The sequence below is a fragment of the Aulonocara sp. 'chitande type north' Nkhata Bay genome, linkage group LG12 (assembly GCF_057382095.1).
Source record: "Aulonocara sp. 'chitande type north' Nkhata Bay isolate Kocher_YH1m ecotype deep benthic linkage group LG12, A_spYH_male_GT1.1, whole genome shotgun sequence".
NCBI classification, from domain to species: Eukaryota; Metazoa; Chordata; class Actinopteri; order Cichliformes; family Cichlidae; genus Aulonocara; species Aulonocara sp. 'chitande type north' Nkhata Bay.
Genome location: NC_141355.1, coordinates 30,004,951 through 30,023,952, shown reverse-complemented (window position 1 = coordinate 30,023,952; position 19,002 = coordinate 30,004,951). Strand labels below are relative to the sequence as shown.

Here is a 19,002-nt window from a genome sequence, read left to right as displayed (position 1 = left end):
GATGGCAGTTAACAGTTCAGTGGTCAAACCCACATTGTTGCTTTTCCGGAGACTAATGTTCCAAAGCTGTTTCACATAGTGAGGTGGTTTGCAAAGTTAACACTGCATTTTATAGTGAGGTATTGAAACAGAATAGTACAGCTTAATGAAGACTAACTGCAACAACATGAAAACCTCAGAAGATAATGACTTAAAAACAAGTCTATAAAAGTCTGCCTTTGAGTGATTAAAAGGAATGCTCTGCTGTTTTCTGTAGGAAACTCTCAAAGACAGCGGAGACAGAGACATTCTAACTCACTTAATTTTTCAGGTCTCATTGCAAAAGTACTCTGTTTGTGTCCATTCATGCATTTTGTCACTTTTGTTCATGACAGCTAGCATGGTTTATGTTGACTAATGTATTTTAATAGGAAGCCTATTTTGTGTCCTCTTTCCTGTTGGGCGAGTTTCCTGTTGGAGTGTTTAACAGGGATGTATCCCCCTGGCAACCAAGAAATTAGATCCATAAAAGAAGTGGCTACTGTTGTTAACCTAAATCACCAGCCTCTGCAGCCTCCAGCTGTGAATGTTGTTGCCCTTTAAAAGTGAAGCAAAAATACCCATTTGTGTATGTGGGCATAAATCATAGTAAGGGTTGAATATTTGTGTCCATGAATATGACAAATTGGGGAACTGGAGATTCTGATGATGTCACTGTACTGCTATGAGATACAGTTTGAAGGTGATTACTAAACACTGAACTATAAGACTGAAAATTAGCTTGAAACTTCATTAACTGTGAACCAGAGCTAACAAAAAAAAGTTTGAAGACTTTTTACCCAATCCTGATAGACTTCCGCAACCTGGTGTATGAAGCATAAAACCGGCATGTTTAACAAGTTGCATTGCTTGAAGAGTCATTTTCAAAGCTTCTTCATGGAAATCATGTCAAATGCTGCTTTGGAGCCATAATGTCTAATTGTGCTTGCAGTCATTTATTAAGTTGGTGTAACATGACTCCCTGCTTGGTCCGTGTAACTGCCTAATAAATGCCATAAATATGAGCCCACTGTGAGGACTCTCGTCATGATATTTTAGTTTTTTAGGTTGAACATTTTTCCTTAAATGTGAGTAGAGGAAATCAGTATTGTTTTTATGAGACTTCCCAAATATCTTTAAGAAGACTGGATCTGCTCTTCACAGAAATCTTCAGGAATATAGTTTTGCACAACACATTTACTGTCCAAATCATTTTCACCTATCAAAAGATGATTTCTTGTGGGAAAATTGTGAAATATCCCAACAGAAGACACAAGTCGACCCATGAATAGCAGCATCTCAGCGTATATTTCAACCTTGTTTTTGGAAGCTGCTGCTGCTTTGTCATCCAGAATAGGATTCAATAGGAATGCATTAATGTATTAATAATAGAAATCACAGGACATGCTTATATTTGAAAAACTACTTATCTTGCTTGACAAACAAATTATTTACTTTAAGCCAACAAACCTACAAATAAAATAAACATACAGTCAGAATTAAAAATATATTTAGAGAATTGTGTTCCTGTTGACCTGAAATACAATTTAAATGTTCTTTGCCTTATATCTGTTGAAATCTGAAAGTAAGTAAAGTTTATTAATATAGTGTCTTTGACAGACACCCAAGAGAGAGTCGGCCATTGCTTTTGAAATTGCACGTTTTGATGGGTTTGTAAAAAAAAAAAAAAAAAAAAAGACACGTTGTTGTTTTTGTTTTTTTAATATATTATTTAAACACAAAAAATCTGTTAAATTCATTTGAGACTCAAGATTCAATTCATAAAAATTTACTGCTGTGTCCTCTGGGTGGAGCCATGCAGTCACTCTTGTATTAGCTCAATTGCAGATTTACTACTATTGAGTTTGTTATGGTAATTTCCCCTGATACTATTATTTCTGAATATGAAATACACTACATCCTACTTTATCATTAAATAGACACATAAGCATGAGCTTCTGAGTAGCTCATTTGCTATTACCTGAATTTATACTAATAATAATATGGAAAGCAAAGGACAGGTTATTAAAGTAGTATTTAAAGGGGGACCTGGGGTTATTAAACTTATTCTTTTGATTAATATTTTAAAGAAAAACTTGACTTTGATTTCCTTGAAGAGAAAATTGGTTTTAAGAGGATACATGGAAAACCTCTGGGCTGCGGAGGGCAAACTGACAGGGTCACTTTTTTGAGGTGTTTGTGGCAAGATGTAACAGCATGCGAAACCACACCAAAGACGTGTGCTATTCAAGAAGTTTCATCTATTACACACACTGTCTTTTGTTCTTATTTATTTATTTATTAAAAGCAGAAGTGAAAAGTTCCAAAAACACGTTTTCATGACCTGTTGGATGTATTTGCCAAGACTCTACTCAAACCATTACCCATGCTTTGTGTGTGTGGGTGTGCATGGGTGGGTAGACGGTTTTTTTGTCTTGTTAATGTTTTCCTTTCCTGTTAATGTGTTCCTTTCCATCTTAAGCCCCTTTCACACTGGACTTAAAGCCCACTAACACTCAATAACATCTGGCTTTTGTCTTCGAGGAAAGGGTACACTTGTCTTTCATTCTCTGGTTAAATGACTCCGCTGTAGTTGCGTGTATGTATCAGCTGCCGCTCTGATCGGAGGTGATGGAAATTTCCTCTTTCCTAGTGTGATGCTGTGGCGCATTTTAAGTTTCACCTCCATCTGTAGTTTCTCAGACTCCTGTGTCTTTTTCGTGACAATGTCATATGTTCTGTCTGCATTTGAAAAGACTGAAGTGAAAGAAGTGTGTTTACATTTGTTTATGGGGCATTTTTGACAAGCAAGATAAAGAAAAGTATTAAAATCTGCTTCCTTGCACTCGGTTTTCTGAAGACTTTACAAAAGCGAGCACTTGAAGAGTTAGATGACCTGACCTGGAAAATGATTTAATAATCTCTTCAAGATTATTTAGCATCTACAGTCTGAAATCTATTCCCATACTGTTCAAAATTAGAAACACCTTGAATTCCTCCCATCTTTCCTGTGGCAGGTTAACATAAGGTGATTTCTTTCAAGTCGGACCCTTTAGATCTTTGCAGTATTTTCTGACATGCTGATGTTTTCCCTGTCCTTTGTCATACACATTCATCCAAAATTGGTAGGTTGGATGTTCTCTCTTCTGGGGGCCAGTCTCAGGAAGGGCTTAGGCTACCTTTGAATCAGGTTGCACTGTGCACTGTCATACGCAGGCCTGTGATGGATCGTGGCACAGTTGGCCTCTGACTGTTCTTTCCTGCCTTTGACTAAGTAAACGTTTCCCTCTGTGCACAGTCATTTATGAAAGCTTCTTTGCGCAATACTTCCATACGCACAACATCTGTCCGTGTGTGTGTGTGTGTGTGTGTGTGTGTGTGTGTGTGTGTGTGTGTGTGTGTCTTTTCCTTCTTCCGGTAAAGTCTGATTTTATTAGTAATGCTGAAACATTCTTGATCAAAGCAAGATGTTGCACAGTCTTTTAACTGGCTTTGCTTTTATGAAATTATTTATTAGCCATTTACCAGGGGCAATTCTTCAATGATTGCTCACAATTTAGTTGCAAGGAAAAAGATTCTCGTTTGTCTGATTAACCCAATTACTAGACTTATCAGTAATAGCAGAGAAAATCTTTGAGCCTAAATATGATGACTGCTTATCCAGGTGACCCCAGACTTGACGTTGCACTCTAAGCGTGCAGAGGACTGGATGAACAGAAAGTAACTCAAGCATATAGAGCGTCCTGATTTTGTTTAATCACTATGTGTACTGTGTGTCAGCAAAGTAACTTTTTTTTTTTTTTTTTTTTTTTTTTTTTTTTTTGTAACTTGTGTGGCATTGACAATTTTTAGTCATCCAGTAGGTGTCAGGATAATGCAGAGCAAATATAAGCTGAAAACAAGACTTGGTGAAGAAGTTCACATACAGTTAACCCTCCATTTACCGAGCTACTAATATATTTAACAGTGTCACAAAAGTGTTGATGCGTGAAACTGTTTATTTGTGTGAGCAATAATGTTAGCTTCATGCACCAAGTTTTTACTCTGTACTTGGAGATGATGAGAACGGGCTTGTATGACGTTGTTTTCTGTTTTGTTTTTTGTTTTGTTTTTTGGGAGGGTTTTGGGTTTTTTTTTGCCCCCTTTGAAGTAGGACAGACATGTGGAGTCTATTGGCTTAAGTCAAATGCTCCCTGTGTGGGATTTAGTTATACAGTTTGTATAGTTGTAGCCCACACACACACGCGCACACACGTGCGTGCACACATGCATGTGCACGCAGAGACACATTTCCCTCAGCTCAGCCCTTAGCTTTTTCTATCTTAATGTTTCTTCATGCTGTTACACCTGTAGAAAGTATCAGCGGCACATGTTTAGGGGTGTTGATGATTTTGTACTCTAGCACTTTGGATTTGAAATTAAATGGTGACTGTATAGTAAGTAAAATGTTGACGATCAGCCTTATTTTAAAGCGGATTAAGGTTTGTCCTTGTGCCATATTAGCTGGTTTTGATATAACCCCCTTGTATTAGGGGATCTAAAATCACTGGGCAAATGAAACATAAAGCCATTATATTAAATGTTTTGTTGCCCTGGTCATGAACCTCTAGGCCTGTTGTGCAGCCTTCTTTATTTATTTATTTATTTTTCTTGTTGAAAGAGCTCTTTATTTTCAGTTTCTCCAGCAAGTGAAAAACATAATCGGTTCATCTGAGGTCAGGCACCTAACTGGACTAATCAAACATGCTTCAGTTTGCTCGTTAAAAACGAATAATGGGGGGGTTACTGGGAACAAAACAAGGCTGTAACATAATAGCTTAGTTTCCAGATCACTGTCCTGAAGCACTGTCTTTAAAGTTGGACAAATCCATTATAATTTGCTATTTTATTTTAAATCGATTGTGCTATATTCCACCAAAATGATCACAGCATGAATGCATACCACTCAGTTAGGTGGCAATGAATTGCGCAGACCCTTCCTGTCTCCTGGCCCATGCTCGGTCCTTTTGGCTCACCTTTTGGATTCACTGTATGACATCTTTACATTGGACCAAGCACGTGTTTAGCAACAATTTTGGAACTGGCTGTGTAAGCAAGCCACTGGATGAGCCAAATGACAACCAGTAATGCAATCATCATTGCTCAACCTGGCGTTGAAATATCTACCGTGATTCAGGAATAGACTGCTGTGGGGTTATGGGGTTCTTGCAAGATATTCTTTCCTGTAGCCACAAAAATATGACACCTGTATCACATGGTGAAAGAACAGAGACTTGCTCCCAGAGCTTCACTTGGTGGATTTGGACCAGTGTGGTTTACAGTCTGTTTTTGATTTACTATTACATAATCACTCTGAGACTGCTGTTTTTGAGAAGTTTTCTTTGCTAGGGAAAAAAGCAAAGGCAAACAAAATAACAAACAAGAGACCGGTTCCAAAAGGAACTGTGGTGTTTGAACAGTTTTCAGTTCACAACGGAGGCCGTTTCATCTAGCCACCCTTTTAAACCCCCCAAAGACCATATCTCTCCACAATTAGTGGGAGGTGAACGGGTTTAGATGGAGGCTTCAGGGGGAGCTGGTTACAATTGGCGCCCATAACAATCCCCCTACAATGAAGTGGAGCCACTCAAATGGCTGATAAACAATGTACATGAAGCAAACAGCAGGCAGTGATGGATCCATTTGTGAGGGAGATGGACACAAACTAGCAGTGATGGGATGACAAGAAGTAGGTAGATGTGGATTGGAAGTTTTTTAGCCCGGGCCTACAAAGAATCCGCCAGTCACAACTGAGGGGCCCGAAGCGTGTGACTATTAATTACTGATGGCTTCCCACCATTTGAAAATCAGGGGGCCGCAGACATCAGATGTGTGGAAGGGGCCTGTCATTACCATCACAGAAACAATGCTCGAATTTGGCTGTCATGCATTTTTGCCTAATTGACTGTTTTGATGCAGTTTTTTTTTTCTCCCCCATTTTGTTTCTGAGGGAGCATGGATGCCACCCCCCACTCACTAGCCTTGATGAGGAGAACTTGGTGGGCTTTCAGCTTCACCCAGCAAGAACCTTCCGGAGGTCCTTTGATGGCAAGAAAAGCCACTGGAGACCTCAGGGGCCTCATTGGCCTCCATTTATATATCAGCACATAACACTGCATTTTTGATTCCTGGCAAGAAATGAGTGAGGAGGAAAAGTAACGTGTGAATGGCATACTGTGTGTACGTGAACGTATGTGCTATATGAAGTATGTGTGTCTGCAGGGTGGTGCTTTTATTTTGTGTGTGTGTGTGTGAGGCTGCAATGAAAGGGGGAGCCCAGGGACCCACAAACCACATGAGGGGTCCCCTAATTTGCATAATTAACTGTTGACACTAACTGTGCTTAATGAAGGCCTATTGAAGTCATTGACCCTTTTACACAGCCAGCCCCTGGGAATGAGACAGAAGCTTCTCCGGCAAAGGTTAAAACAATGTGTCTGGTTAACGTCCGACAAACGTGCCGAAACGCCCCGAACTCTTATAGATTCACTCGCTGGATAAGGTTATGGCATAGAATGACCTGTGATTTGAAATACCTCCAGATGGTTGGCTTTGGCGTCTCATCTCGTGTAGTTTTCTTAATTTTATCCTTTTAAAATTTGTTTTCAGTAAATATTTGCACATGTTCAGGTGTGGCAAAGGCCTTATAGGCCTTTGCCACACTTGACGGATGGCATCAAACGGTCACTGAGCATCATTTCATTTGTTTCTTTCACAAATATTCAGGTCTGATTACCGTTCTTACGTCTTCATCTGCTCATTTGTACTAACAATTATACGGCTGTTTTCTTTTTTTTCCTCTCATTGTCAAGACTCTAAGCAAAGAAATTCTGAGCCTCCAGACATTTAACTAGTTATATTTTCATTTTATTTCCAAGGACATGCCCAAGTGACCTCAACAATTTCATAGTCAGTATATTTATGGGAAACTTGATGTGTTTGGGTTTCTCACGTCTGTTATCACTATCCAGGAGGACGACAAGCTGTGTGAAACTAGTGATAAGCCACTGTTTCTCTCAATCTTTGTATGTTAACCCCGTTTTTTCTAAAATAAGGAAAATGGATTGGATTATTTGTTTAGTGTTTTATGTTTTCACTATAGCTCAGGTTTCTTATTTAGTACTGTTCATGTGTGACTCATAATTAAAATAAAATCAAAATTAGAGAAGATTCATAATAGCAAATGTTCAGGTATTAAATTGCCTGAATTGCATGCTTACAGGCTTTTTAGCATAATGTTGTCATTCCTTTGTATAACCTTGTAAAGTGGATGATTCACAACTTCTCTTCATAAAAACCTATAAAAAAACCCTTTGAAAACAAAGAATAAATAAATAACACCAGCATCTTAAATAGTTAATTTTTTCCTATAAATACCACTTCTTGTGTGAGCTGTGCCAGTTAAACACACCTCAGCGGTGGTGAAGTAAGAGAGAAGAGTTGTATAGAATGAAAGCTTGGCTCTCTCACTTCTAAAACCATAGACAAAATCAATTAGCATGAGCTTTGTTGCTTCTATTAATAGGAAGGATGTAGAAGGGAATCACAGGTGCATTGACATTTTACATCAGAAATGACATTGTACACTACTGCAGTTTTTTCTTATAGTATTTGCAGTATATAAAATGTCCTATTTTTTCCTAATGATGCTTTATCTTGAGGTTATGCAAGGAAAAAGGAACCCAAGAAAGCCAGGCCATTTTTCATTGTGTATAAGACCGAATGGGATTTTGTGGTCAGCTTGTACCTACTTTGAGGTGGTCAGAGATGCATGTAATTGTATAGTATATTGTGTATGCATATGTGTCGTGTCAGAATTTTGGCTGTAATGTGTAGTTCAACAAGATGTCTTAACCAAACCCAGACAGAATCAAAGGGATTGTACTTGCTTTCTGCCTTTCACTATATTGCCATGTGCAAAAGTTTTTGTTGTTGGGCAACACTTACTTGGATAAATGGAAACTGGGAACTTCTCAGTTTGTCACTGCTTTTAAGACCTGTTCTGTTGACATGTGTGAGTTGTAAGCTCTGTCAAGCACACACACTCAATCTGGATGCAAGATATGAAAGAGGTCTTCCAGATCTGTGACAGCATGAAGTATGGTTTTCACAGATGTTAAGTTTCCACATAAATGTAATGATGTTAGTGTCCTCATTTGTTGCAGTACTCATCATTCATGATCCTTATCTCAGTGAAAATATGTCTGTTTTCTCTTTGGCATCACTGCTAGTGCCACACCTAGGGTTGTGATCCGATAGCACTTCCCATTTGGATTCTGTTCCTGTTCAACAGAGTACAGAGAGTTGTGTCTTACAAATCACAAATTTTGTAATAACTTTACTGAAACTCTCTGTCCAAGTCCCCGAATGAACTCTGGCAAAGATTGTTTGCGAGTGAAAGGGCACATCACTGCACATCCTACAGTGGAGTTTAACAAGAAGGAATTACCACAGCTTAAAGTTCCATTGATCAGCTTCCTATTTTAAACTTCTTAATCATGTCAACATTTCGCATCATCTGCCGATCCACTCAAGTTTGGGCTGTAGGTTGTAAACAAGAATTAAACTAAATAAGAAATGTCAGTATTGATTAATATAGCCAGAAGAGTAGATAGAATCATGAGTTTTAGTTATTTGTAAATTCAGTTTCTTGCAATTTGACTTTAAGAAGATTTGATAACGGGTTTCAGAAAGCTTTGGATTGCATACTGAGTTTAGATTACATCATTAGCCACAACTATATTCATAATAAGTAATGTCTTTTCTGTTTTGTGGGTTACAACACCTCCATTTACCATCTTTGGTAGATCTCCCAAACACTAATCCACACACTTTGTTATCAACAGGGTCAGGCTGTTAATATCATCCCCGTGGCTGGGCCTTGTTTGTATCTTATGATGTGAGGACTAGTTCAGTGAAACAATATTATAGATATGTTATGATTATTGTTGTGTTACATACAGTCTATATAAAAAATCGTCTTGTTCTGATGGCTTTTAGTTGTTGTTTGTTTTTTTTTTTTTGTCAAACTGGAGCCATGAAATGACTAATGAGGAAAAGTCTTTCACATTTAACGACAAACTTGAAACGTTCCCACACGTTTTTCAGGGAGAATGGGGGCCCTAATTTTGCTTTAATCAACAATCGATTGTCATCGATACATAAATGTTGTATGAAAATGAGCTTTAACTGATGAAAGTGAGAGGAGTGCCCTTCCCATCCACCCATCCTTTTTATGTCTGTGAGATGGGGCGCCCCCCACCCCCCTTGGTTCATGCACACTAGTTTCAGGGCCTTCAAAAGGGGGCCCCTTAAGCTTTGATCCTCTATATGGGTGCAGAAAAACATCTTTTTGCCCTACGCTGTGCCCAGGATACCAAAGTTTTTGCCGCCGCAGTATGCTAATGCAGCCAAGCTAATCGCTCTCCCCAATTTAGAAGATTTATTTACCGTAATGGCGCCCAGTGGAACCCCTTCAACCCCCTCATTTCTGTGGCCTCCTTATCTACCCTCTGGATGTCCCATGGAGTAAAGGTGTCCACTGTGAATGCAACTGCCTTGCCACCACCTCACCCTTATGCTTTCTTGAACAAAAAGAGAAGAACATGAAAACAGTCCCGTGGGTGGGCCCCTTAATGCTGTCCCTCTTATTCTCAACCTAATGTAATTTTCCAGTAGATGTCATGAAACACAGAAGCTCCAAGGTAGGCTCCAGACAGATAAATGTGTCGGCTGGGAAGGGGGCTGGGGGTCTAGAGGGACACGCTGTTTGGATTATATTATTCCTACCAAGATCTTACAGATCATCAGATCTTTCAGACAATCTTAACCCGGGTTTTGATACGAATTTAGTGATTCAGATTCCATTATCAATATCACTTGGACTTGACTTTGATTCCTCATCAAGTCTCGTTGGCTCCATTTTGAGAGTCGCCACCATTTCTAAGCAGCAATAAAGAAATTATATTCATGTAAATGAATTGCTTGCTGTGGGTCAAATGTTTGTGCATGTTTGTTGAGGTATTTCCTCTCTTTGTTGTGAGATATATATATATATATATATATATATATATATATATATATATATATATATATATATATATATATATATATATATATATATATATATATATATATTAATTATATATATATATATATATATATATATTAATTATATATATATATATATATATATTAATTATATATATATATATATATATTAATTATATTTTAATTTATTTATTTTTTAGTCATTACTCAAAGTTATTATTAAATATATTACGCAGAACACCTTTTTAAAAAGTAATGGAGTACATTAAAAGTCATTTGTTATGCTACTCGTTACATTCCTTTCAAGCATGAAGGCATGAAGATTAGGAACTTTGTTAATGAGGGGACACGTCTGTATTCATCAAAAACAAAGTGTAAGTATTAAACTGTAGAGTGTTCACCTCAGGCTACACTGTGACCCACGCCTGGGTCAAAGTGTGGAACCCGTGCAGTGCTGATCAGTCCCAGATTCTCCTCAGGTGAACTCTTGCCCAGTTTGTTGAGAGAGACTCAGAGAGGGAGAGAGAGGAGATGTTTTTGTTTTTCTTTCTTTTCTTTTTTTTTTTTTAAGTAGTTCGGTGCCTCAATAGAAAATCTTTGATAAACTAAACAAGAGCTTGTTTTTCAAGCTTCGTTTGTAGAAAATGAACATAAGATTTTAGGCAGGAAACGCAGGCTACAAAAAGCATCTGTAAGAGCTGTGTCACAGTGACTCTTGCAAATGTTATGGATGCTTGAAAAGCATTCAGCACTGCAGAACTATCATGCTTTTGTGTTTACATCTCTTGGGAGATGGTGTTTTTATGGGGGGGGGGGGGGTGGTTAAACTTGAGAACATACCTTGTTAATCATAGCGTGTCTATGAGGTAATCTGTATGAATCACTGAGTCACATCTTCCTCAACACAGTTATTAGAGTGTAGACCACTCAGCTACAACATTAAAACCACTGACAGGTGAAGTGACTAAGAGTACTCATTTTGTTGCCATGCAGTGTTCTGCTGGACATTCATTCGGGTTTTATGTGACACATGCCACCCACCTCATGGCAGCACCACTTCCACACAGCGGCTGCTTCCTTGAGTGAATACATCCTGCCAACAAGCAAAACTGTTCAGGACCGTGCAGCCTGCGGCGTATACCCAGCTTTCAGTGCAAACATCCACCACTGTGGAGTTCTCGTGTTCACAACCTTAACGGTTTAGTGTATGTGGTGTAGATTTGCTTTAATCTAACAAAAGTCCTTAGGAGCCCATTGAATAGTTAGCTACCAATTTATCATCCACAGAAGTTCACAGTAACATTTTAATGCAATAATTATACAAGAAAGTTGACCACAGAACTTTGATATTACTTTGATACTGTGTGTAACCTGTTGTTCTAGAGTTTCTGTCAGTACACTACACAAATAAATTGTGGTTATTGTTTGAGATACAAAGATCAGGGCCTTTGCAATGGCTATGGGAATGGTGCACATTGTATACTTTGTGTTTGTTTGCATATGTGAACCACAGCAGCGGGTACTTACTGCCACATCCAGATGGTGCTGGAAACAAACAGGGCTACGCTGTAGGACCCCTCAATAGGACCGTCTAGACTGGTCCCTGACCAGACAGATACAGCCTCCCATCAACTTAGCGTTTGTCAGATTTATGGTAATGGTCCTGCAACAGTCTTCCTGTCAGTGACATCAAGATTTACAGCACTGACACCCACCCCCCACTCACTGCCACACACATACACATACACATACACATATATGCCATCCTCATTTTGAACACTCCCTTTATCCCACACACTCCTACAAATGCTCCCTCCCTGCCCCAGCCTCTTTTCTCACTGCATCCTTCTTTTCTTAGTCCCTGCTCATTGCTACTGGAAAACTGATAGCCACCAGCAGGCCTCGTCTATACAGCTTGGAGTTGTGGAAGTTCTTGTGTGTGCATGTCATTGATGTTAGTAAGAATGCTGAGACATGAAGTCCTCACGTCTCCTTCTCTAACTGGATCAGGAACCCCAGTGGATAAAAAAGACCCTCTCGGGGTGGCAAACCACCCAAGCCCCCCTCTGTCTCCTCAACAAAAGGGTGTGTCAGGGTTTCCTGTTAATCCTCTGTGATGAAGCTTGAGTGTTTTCGGGGTGTTGAAACAGGGAGAAGTGGTGGTGTAGAGAAGCCCGGGGGGGTGTATGGGTAAGTTAAATTGGTGTGGTTTGGCGGTGACTCAGAGATACTGAGCTGTGGAGATTTTAGAGGGTAAGGAGCAGAGGGGACGAAGGGATACATTATTGGTGGTGGAGTGCAACTGGAGGACAGACAGAGAGCCCCATGTATGCGGATTAGCGTCTCCCCCTCTTTCATGTCGGTGTTTTTGGGTGGTAACCTGATCCCTGGGCTCTAGCACTAGTGAGCCCAGTGGGAAAGGCTTCCTGACAGATATCCCGTCCATTCTCAGCCCAAGTGTTTTTCCAAGGCTGCTCCTCTGCCTTTGATCTGGCCTTCTCCTCATCCAGGCAGGGTCACAAGCTACCATGTCAGGCCAGATAGGAGAAGGCTAACATTGGAGCTGCTTACTGAAAAGGGGAAGTGAAGTGGGGGGGGAAGCAAGTAGATGCTTCAGTTTGTTTTTCGAAGTTGAGATTTATAGTCTAGACATATCTTGGTTGTTTTAAAACTGGATTCAAGGTTCCAAAGAGTCTGTCACGTTAACTTGTTTAGCCAAATTAATGAAGGGATTTCGCTTCTGTTCGATAGTGGCAGGCAGCACCAATTTGTTTTTCTCTTTCTGTGTTTGCTGCCATGAACGTGATTCTCAGAATTGGTGGAAATTTGATACATGAAGGCTTTTAGAGCCATTTCTTGTTACTTAAGTTACATTAAATGAGTTGGAGCAAAGCTTTGCCCTTTCCTTTGCAGTGTAAAAGATGTGGTATGTTCCAGCAAAAAGCTGGGGGGCGCTCTAACTTCACTCTTTCTGTGTGTGTGTGTGTGTGTGTGTGTGTGTGTGTGTGTGTGTGTGTGTGTGTGTGTGTTTTCTAGCTTGTCTCCTTGTCCAGACATCTTAGCGTCAGGGCAATAGTGTTTGAGCTCTGAAACGAGGGCCAGACAGACAGAAGTGGGATGAATGAATTGGGTAGCGGGGGTGATAGGGGAGAGAGACGGAGAAAGTGAGAAAAAGAGTGGTTGTTGCTTTCGAATAAAGGGATGATGTGCCTGCAAAACGGTGACAAGCAAATCAGCCTTTAAAACAAGACCTCCCCGTAAACACAGAGACAAGCAGGCATAATGGGTTGTGGGTTGTTTTGTCGACTTAAGTAAGACACGGTCTACTTCACCAGACGGGATGTTGAGCTGGCGCAGACAGGGTCATCTTCTTATTGCTGTATGTCTGTCATTTCAGTTCAGCAGCCTTCTGCGATATTTTGTTTTAAGCTGTTGAAGTCAACAGTAGACATATTCAGCATGCCCTGCATCAAAAACATTCCACACAACTGGATGTGTATTGTCGAGGCACATGGAACGGGAGCGATGCGTATCCCCCAAATGTTCCAGTGTACTCTTTCAGTGTGTGTGTGTGTGTGTGTGTGTTTGTTCAGGGATCTATTTCTGATGCGGGATAATGAATGGCACCTGTTTAGTGTCCTTAACTGGCCATCATTTTTGAAGTGCAGTAAATCTTGTATTTCATCACCTGTAGCTACAGTTGAAAGCATATCAGAGTTCTCACTGCCAAATCCACATGGCATTTGTTTTTACTTGTAATTAAGGTATAAGAAAACAGTCGTTCGTGCTTGTGCTCATAGGCATAATACTGGTAGCATCTTGTCTGCACCAGTGGAAGAAAATCCACTGCTATGAGAGGCATGTGTGGTTAGAAAAATGCCAGTAACACTTAAGCATGCCCAATTAATGGTCAGAAATATATGCTATGTTACGAAGCAAAATAAAGGGTGGAGCATGGTTTGGTGTGTGGTGGTGCAGACCTGGGCCTGAAGCAATCTGTGATTTTGGAGTAACAACAGTCTGCAGTAACCTAGCATGGGAAGAGTCCATTGAGTAGCCTTGTGTGTCTAGCACGTCTATCTCGCCCCTTAACGAGAATGGCATGCAGTGCGCCCCACACCCCCCCTACCCTCACTGTACTGAACCACACTGTGTCCCACTGTTCACCCCCCATCCAGCTTCAAAGTGGCAAATAACAACAACTGAAGGGGGGAGAAGATGAATGAGGATGAATGAATGCAGCCATCCACCCACCACCACTCCCATTTTGCCTGCACACCCTCTCCACCTCCCTGCTTCGCCCTACACTACCTTCATACCTCACAGCCTGCCTCTCCTCTCCACTGCAGGCCTGTGTTATGACTGTAGTTGGTGTGTTATTACACACATAGCTGTTAGCACTGCTCCTCCATGGGGACACCCATATAAAGGACTGTCATTTCCAAAGGTCAGGAGTGAGCCCTGCACACAAGTGTTGTCCCGACACTTAGTCTGGAGGAAAGAAAAAAGAAAAAAAAAACTGCTTGCCCGTACTCTTTGTCTGTCTGTCTGCAGTGGGCATGACTACTGAGGCCAGTGTCTTGGGTGTCCTTTCTGTTTGTTTTTTTTCCCTCCTCCTCCTCTCTTCTATCCTGTCCCTTCTGTTGTACCGGAAGTCAGTATGTGCAGCTTATGTGTTTGCAGCCAAGGGGGAGGCTGCAGTTACTTCTTGGTATGTCTGTGTGTTCTGGAATACCAAAGGCTAAATGTGATACAGCAGTTTTTAAGCGGGCATTATTATACTCATTAGCACCATGACTGTGATGAGTGCAAATAGTTCCGACTTACTCACTGATGAGTAATCTACCTTTCAACATGGTGTTTTACATGCTTAATGGGCAGGACAGGGGCTAAAAAGGGCACTTATGCATCAGCTTGACAGATTTTCTTCATGTATAATTTGCTGCTTTTTCAGACACTTTTTTTTTTTTTTTTTTTTTTTTTTTTTGCAAAATGTATAATGTGGTGAGGGCAGTTGACTCAGTCATCTGGCACTTACTCCCTATAAATCAATCTTATTTCTTATTTTATCACCTTATTTCCAAAGGTTTACAGAATTTTCGTTCTTTTGTCTCCCCAAACTGTTTTTATTATTTATTTATTTTTTTTTTTCCAAAAACACTAAACACTGGATAAACATTTACAGTTACTCAGTTGCTGAAGTTGAAGTTTCATCTCTTACTGTATTTCTGCAGAATAATATTGTATCTGAACTTTTCTGGAAAAACATTTGTCAGTTTTAGTTAAGTTTGGGTAATGTTAGCCAACCATCCTGATAAAAAATATTAAGACTTAAAGATCGTAAGGATCCAGAAAGATTGGTAACCATTACTGGGTAGTATTTATTAGAGGTGGGAATCACCATACATCCCACAATACGATATTATCACAATACTTAACGCACGATACGATATTATTGCAATTTTTAAAAAAATATTTTGCGATATTCAGATTCTGTACATAAAGGTAAACTTTATCAATATTCATTTTATCTAATATCAAAGTCTCGCACTCAGTCTTTCTCTCATTTCAGTCAGTTTTATTGTTGACAAACTGAACGGTTTGTATTACAGTCTAGTCCAACTTAACTGAATGCAACCATCTGGTACAATTATAGCTATTCTGAACTATGCAATTGATGAAAACTATGCAGCCCATTCAGCAACTGAAGAATTTGAAAGTAAATTAAAACAAAATATAATTTTACATTAAATAAAAAAGTTTTAAACTTAATTAAAATAAAACATGTCTTAAATTAAAATAAGTAAACTGTCATGTTTATTACTGCCCAAAAAAAAAGTTAAACACATTTGGACAGTGAAGGAATGTCAGGATTCTTGCTCAGAAAAAGGAGCTGATCAACATGCTCTGAAGTCAGAGTTTTGTTACAAAAACTTTTTTTGTAACAAAATATCGATTTCTGCTGTCCCTGTATCGATACATTATTAGCAAACAAAATATCACGATACTACACAGTATCGATTTTTTTCCCCCCCACCCCTAGTATTTATGTAGCTGTCATGAGTATTTCTGTAGCAGAATTAGTTGACGCTGCACACCTGTTGAGATGTTTTAGAAATATGCAGAAACCGTACTTGTTATGTTACCGTTTCCAAAGATCCGGTTGAACAGAATAGGTATGAAATCAGCGTTTCCAAGCTGGCATATTTGATTTCTATGTTCTCTGTGTCTCCTTTGACAACACAAAAGTTAAATTTAATAACTTCAACAAGATCAAAGCTTGTCCATACAAACTGAAAGCTTGTTGGGAGCCTCAATTTGGAACATGCTGTCGTGCCACTGCCTATTTTCCGGTCCTGTGGTGTCTCGACAGTAGCAAGAGAGTACGAGAGTGAAACGTGAACTAGTCTTCTGTGGGTATAGCGGCTTCCCTCTATCCCACATTTATTACCTCTAAAAATACAAAGTCATTTTCTAAAAAGAGCCTGGCTCTTTTTCCATCCAACCACGTCAGGTGAATTTACACCATGATAGTTTATGTGTCACTGACAAAAATGTTTTCATTTATTAGTTGTTTTTCCTTTTTTTTCCTTTTTTTTTCTTTTAAGTCTATCTGAATCCTTTAGTCAGTGGGACCCTTTGCCTTGATCTTTTTCAGTCCCTAAATCCATGTATATATCATGTGTTAACCATATGCAAATGAACAAACTTGAGGTCAGGAGGGTCTGTGGAGACATTGTTGGAGTTCTCGCTATACCATGTGGTGTGGCTTTGAGCATTATGTGAAGTAAAACATTGGGAGGAAAAAGAACTGCAGCAGTTTTCATACATCATTGTCCTTTTAAACTCTTGATATGGGAACCCCCCCCATTATTTAGATGAGGCTAAATGCTAATAAGCTCAGTGTCTACTTGAGCTATGCTCTGCTGCCAGGAGGCCTAATTGTGTCACCCATTAAAAGTCTTGGCATCTTTTTAAAATTGGAGGCCTGGGGAGCGTGGTGTTTCTTTTTCCATTTTTTCCTGTCATGCATCTTTCTCTTGAGGAGAAAATGCAGCCTGGCTACATCTTCTGTGATATGATTCTCATTTACATAAAGCCTAGCTAATCAACTTTCACAACAACAGTGAGGTAATGTCTAGGCAGGTCTTTCAGGAAAGCACAACTAGAACATGTCCAATTCTATAAGAGGCAACTAATCAATAGAGTCTATATAAAATGCTTGTCATTCCCAGAGTCTTTTGGCAGGATTGACAAGTGGCCTCATAGGTTTTATTTTTCATGAGTTTCCGTAGATGTTTTCCTATATCAAAGTACAGGTTACTGTATGGGTCAAATACAACTAAAAACTCAATTTCAGCTGTGTGTATAAATAGCTTGGAGATTTATGGAAATACTCATCATTGGACAATCTCTGTGATTGTGCTCTTGGTCTCAGTGACACATTGAGTATGTGGTTGACGGGGAGGGGCATGTCTCGAAGTAGGCAAAGGCCTACCGATATATTTATTTTTCTCCTGTGAGCCTTTTGAGCAAGCTCTCCTCGTCAATCTTGACCTGTCAAAGAGGGCCAGAGGTGGGAGCTGCCATCTCTCTCTCACAGGGGCCACTGTGTACATGGGGACCCCAGGGTCAGGGCCTGGATGCTCCTTTAGTAACTGTTGTGAAATCACAACTCTCTGGTGGGAGTAGTCCTCTCATTCTGCTCCCGCAATGGGGCAGCACCCTGATTCAATGCCTTTTTAAAAACAATGTTTACTCCTGGTTTAGCAATTATTTCATAGGGCTCGGAACACTCAAGTTATTCAACTCAATATCTATTTGTACCTGGTTGAGTTCTTCCATCTTCACTTACCTCAACCCTTCTTTTTAAACATCAGCTGTCAGTCCTCTTGGCTGACAGCTGGGGTAGTTTTCACCTTGTACAGAAACCTGTACATGTGGCTTCAGAGAAGAGAAGAAAATAACCCAATCAAACCAAGTTTGTACATGTGCTCTTCCATCTGACACACGTGTGTTTCTGATCTTACAGTTTTTCTGGAAAAGGAGAATGTTTCCTGTTTGAGCAGACTGGTGGGTTCACCAAGGAGTCGGGGGGGCTCGGGTTGCTCAGCCGACGTCTGGTTCTGCTGAAGCAGATTCCCCACATCTCCATCAAACGGCAGTCCTGTTTTGGCATGACTCTGAAAACTGACCCCGGTAGTCATTGATGTCTTGGGCTCTGTAGATGAACTGAGGCTGAAGCACTTTGCCACTTTTAAATTGGAGGAGAACAAAACAATGGATGCATCTTGTAAAATTGCTCTTTTATTGGATGTTCATTTGATTCTTTTAACTTGAGATAAAAAGTATTTTACAACGACTTAAAGCCGGAGTATACAAACATACAGACCTACTTGAAAACTGATGATGAATATTTGTTTATCCTCTCATTAGTTTAACTGCTTCTGCCCACCGAGGTATTCTTTTTCTGATGGCACACCTGGACAGCGTGCACACAGATGTGCAGCAGTTCATGTAGACTTGCGCATGTTTTTACTTCTTGTTAAAGTCTCTGAGCGCAGCAACAGTGTGTTGAGGAGGGTCGTCCTTTGACATGAGCAGTAGGAAATCTTGTGTTGATGTTCTTGTACTTGAAATGTGATATCGTAGATGGGTAGGAGACTGTGTGTGTGTGTGTGTGTGTGTGTGTGTGTGTGTGTGTGTGTGCGTGCGTGCGTGCGTGCGTGCGTGCGTGCGTCTGTCCTGCCATGTCCAGACTGGTTCCTGTCTTGCTAATAAAAGAGATCTCTTTTTAGTTTTGGATACTGATCTCCCCACACAAGTTTAAAGTTCTCATTCACGGTTCACACTGCATTTGCCCCTTAATGTCTCACAGCAGGCCCTCAGTCCCAG

General features: G+C 40.0%; 1 protein-coding gene across 5 annotated transcripts in view; it reads left to right on the top strand.

The window, feature by feature from the left end:
- The window catches only part of LOC147317724 (ADP-ribosylation factor-like protein 15), a 113,170-nt gene that overhangs the window by 19,229 nt on the left and 74,939 nt on the right, over positions 1–19,002 (top strand). The window lies entirely within an intron of this gene.